Source organism: Triticum dicoccoides, chromosome 2B (genome assembly GCF_002162155.2).
Source record: "Triticum dicoccoides isolate Atlit2015 ecotype Zavitan chromosome 2B, WEW_v2.0, whole genome shotgun sequence".
Taxonomy (NCBI): domain Eukaryota; kingdom Viridiplantae; phylum Streptophyta; class Magnoliopsida; order Poales; family Poaceae; genus Triticum; species Triticum dicoccoides.
Window position 1 is genome coordinate 629,953,710 of NC_041383.1, and position 3,940 is coordinate 629,957,649.

Genomic DNA, 3,940 nt, shown 5'->3' on the forward strand with positions numbered 1-3,940 from the left:
CATACCCATGTATTTATGTTTCTTTCTTCGGAGGTGGTGATGATGGAGTTGTTGATGATGTAGTGCCACACTTCAAACACAGGAGATGCTCCAATCTACGAGTGATGCTCTGGAGGGTGATGATATGCTCTTGCAACAAAATATTTTCATGAGTGAGATATTTATTTTGCACACGAACTATTTCAATGATCTTAAAAGGTTCAATTTCAGTAGGGGTAAGACGATTGTAGTATGGTCGAAGGATGTCTTCTTCTTCCACTGCCGGAAGTTGATCTCCCACGACCTTCTTGATCTTATCACCCTCACTAGTTTCCCCAAGTTCTTCTATCTTCATCTCTATCTTCATAAACCAAGCATCGTCGTCCCCATTGTTGGAGGAGGAGGACGACATGATACCGGGCCTTGAAAACTCAGGCAGAAAACAGCTCAAAACAAAAACAGAGGATTTTGTCGTGGTATGGTGGTCAAAACCTTCGAGAGATTATATAATGAATTTTTACCGACCAAAAGAAGTATTATGCAAGAAAATGGAGTCCAGAGGGCACATGAGGTGGCCACAAGCAGGGGGCGCCCCCAGGGGGTAGGGCGTTCCCTCCACCCATGTGGTCTCCCCATGCATCTTTCAGACTACTTTTAATTTTTCTAATTTTTTAAATATTCCAGAACAGAGCAAAATTACAATTGGAAACGTTTTGGAGTCAATTTACTTACCATACCACATACCTATTCCTTTTCATAGTCTGAAACATTCTCGAAAGTATCCTTATGTACTCCTCCGGTGTTATGGTATTAATAATATTGGTCTCAACATTTATGGGATTACCTGAGATATGATGTTTGATTCTTTGACCGTTTACCACCTTCGGATTTGTGCCTTCGGCATTGTTGATTTTTATGGCACCGGAACGATAGACCTCCTTGATAATGTAACGACCTTCCCATTTACAGAGAAGCTTTCCTGCAAAAAATCTTAAACGAGAGTTGTATAGCAAAACATGATCACCTATATTAAACTCACGCTTTTGTATCCTTTTGTCATGCCATCTTTTAACCTTTTCTTTAAACAACTTGGCATTCTCATAGGGTTGGGTTCTCCATTCATCAAGTGAGCTTATGTCAAATAACCTCTTCTCACCAGCAAGTTTGAAATCATAATTGAGATCTTTGATTGCCCAATAAGCTTTATGTTCTAGTTCAAGAGGTAAGTGACATGCTTTTCCACAAACCATTTTATACGGAGACATACCCATAGGATTCTTATGAGCAGTTATATAGGCTCATAATGCATCATCAAGTTTCTTAGACCAATTCTCTCTAGACCTATTAACAGTATTTTGCAAAATCAATTTAATCTCTCTATTGCTCGATTCTACTTGACCACTAGACTGAGGGTGATATGGATATGCAATTCTATGGTTAACATCATACTTAATTAGCAAGCATTTTACGGAAAGCACCATGAATAAAATGTGAACCACCATTAGCCATCAAATATCTAGGGACTCCAAATCTTAGAAAAATAACTTCTTTAAGCATTTTAATATAAGTGTTATGATCAGCAATACTAGTTGGAATAGCATCTAACCACTTAGTAACGTAATCAACAACAACTAAAATATGTCTATACCCATTAGAGGAAGGAAAAGGTCCCATATAATCAAAGCCCCAAACACCAAATGGTTTAATAACAAGTGAATAATTCATAGGCATTTCCTGACGTGTACTAATGTTGCCTATTCTCTGGTAATCATCACAAGACAAGACAAACTTACGAGCATCCTTGAAGAGAGTAGGACAGTAAAAACCAGACTGCAATACCTTATGTGCAGTTCTATCTCCAATGTGGTATCCTCCGTAGGCCTCGGAGTGACACTTGCGTAGGATCTGTTCATGTTCATGCTCAGGTACACAACGTCTAATAACACCATCTACTCCTTCTTTATAAAGGTGCGGGTCATCCCAAAAGTAATGAGTTAAATCATAGAAAACTTTTTTCTTTTGCTGGTATGTAAAACTAGGTGGTATAAATTTAGCAACAATGTAATTAGCATAATCAACATACCAAGGAGTATTGCGAGAAGCATTTATGATAGCTGATTGCTCATCATGAAAACTATCATCAATAGGCAGTGTGTCATCAAAAACATTTTCTAACCTAGACAAGTTGTCTGCAACGGGGTTCTCAGCTCCCTTTCTATCAATAATGTGCAAATCAAATTCTTGCAGCAAGAGAACCCATCTAATAAGTCTTGTTTTAGCATCTTTCTTTTCCATAAGATATTTAATAGCAGCATTATCGGTGTGAACAGTTACTTTGGAATCAACAATATAAGATCTGAACTTATCACAAGCAAATACAACTGCTAGATATTCTTTTTTAGTAGTAGCATAATTTCTCTGGGCACTGTCTAGAGTTTTACTAGTATAATGAATAACATTCAATTTCTTATCAACTCTTTGTCCTAGAATAGCACCAACAACATAATCGCTAGCATCACACATAATTTCAAAGGGTAGATTCCAATCAGATGGTTGAACAATAGGTGCAGAAATCAAGGCTTTCTTAAGTATTTCAAATGCTTCTACACAATCATCGTCAAAAACAAAAGGAACATCTTTTTGCAATAGATTAGTGAGAGGCCTAGAAATTTTAGAGAAGTCTTTAATAAACCTCCTATATAAACCAACATGACCAAGGAAACTTCTTATACCTTTGATATCTTTAGGACACGACATCTTTCCAATAGCATCTACTTTAGATTTATCAACTTCAATACCTCTTTCAGAAATTTTATGCCCCAAAAAACTACCTTCATTAACCATAAAGTGGCACTTCTCTCAATTCAAGACAAGATTTGTTTCTTCACATCTCTGCAAAACTCGATCAAGGTTGCTTAAGCAATCACCAAAAGGAAGTTCCATAAATGGAGAAATTATCCATGAAAACCTCGACAATCTTTTTACAAAAATCAGAGAATATAGCAGTCATATATCTTTGAAAGGTAGCAGGTGCATTGCATAAACCATAAGGCATACATCTATAAGCAAAAGTACCGAAAGGGCAAGTAAAAGTGGTTTATTCTTGGTGCTCTTTTGACATAGGTATTTGAGAGCAACCAGAATAACCATCTAGAAAGCAAAAATGTGTATGTTTGGATAGTATTTCTAGCATTTTATCAATAAAAGGTAGAGGGTAATGATCTTTTCTAGTAGCTTTGTTTAATTTGTGAAAATCAATTACCATTCTATAACCTGTAACAATTCTTTGTGGAATCAATTCATTCTTATCATTAGTAACTACAGTAATACCTCCCTTCTTAGGGACACAATGAACGGGACTTACCCATCTACCATCAGCAATAGGATGAATTATACCTGCCTCCAGAAGCTTTAGTATTTCATTTCTTACCACTTCTTTCATCTTGGGATTTAACCGTCGTTGGTCATCAACAACTGGTTTAGCATCAGGCTCCATATTAGTTTTGTGCTGACATAGAGTGGGACTAATGCCCTTAAGATCATCAAGAGTATATCCAATAGCGGCATCTTTAGAGTTTTCAATAATTCTTTTCTTCATGCTCTGAAAGGTTAGCACTAATAATAACAGGATATATCTTCGTTTCATAAAGATAAGCATATTTCAGAGTATCAGGTAATTATTTAAGCTCAAACACGGGATCACCCTTGGGTGGAGGAGGATCCCAAAGGATTTCAACAGACAAATTGTGTTTCAAAACAGTCCCTTGATTAAAGAATATTTCATCTAATTCCCTTCTTTCATTCATAAAGATATCATTTTCATGGTCTAGCAAATATTGTTCTAAAGGATCAGTAGGAGGTATGGCAATAGAAGCAGGACCAATAATTTCATCCTTACAAGGCAATTCTTTATCATGGGGTTGTCTACAAAATTTAGAGAAATTAAAATCATGAGACATAT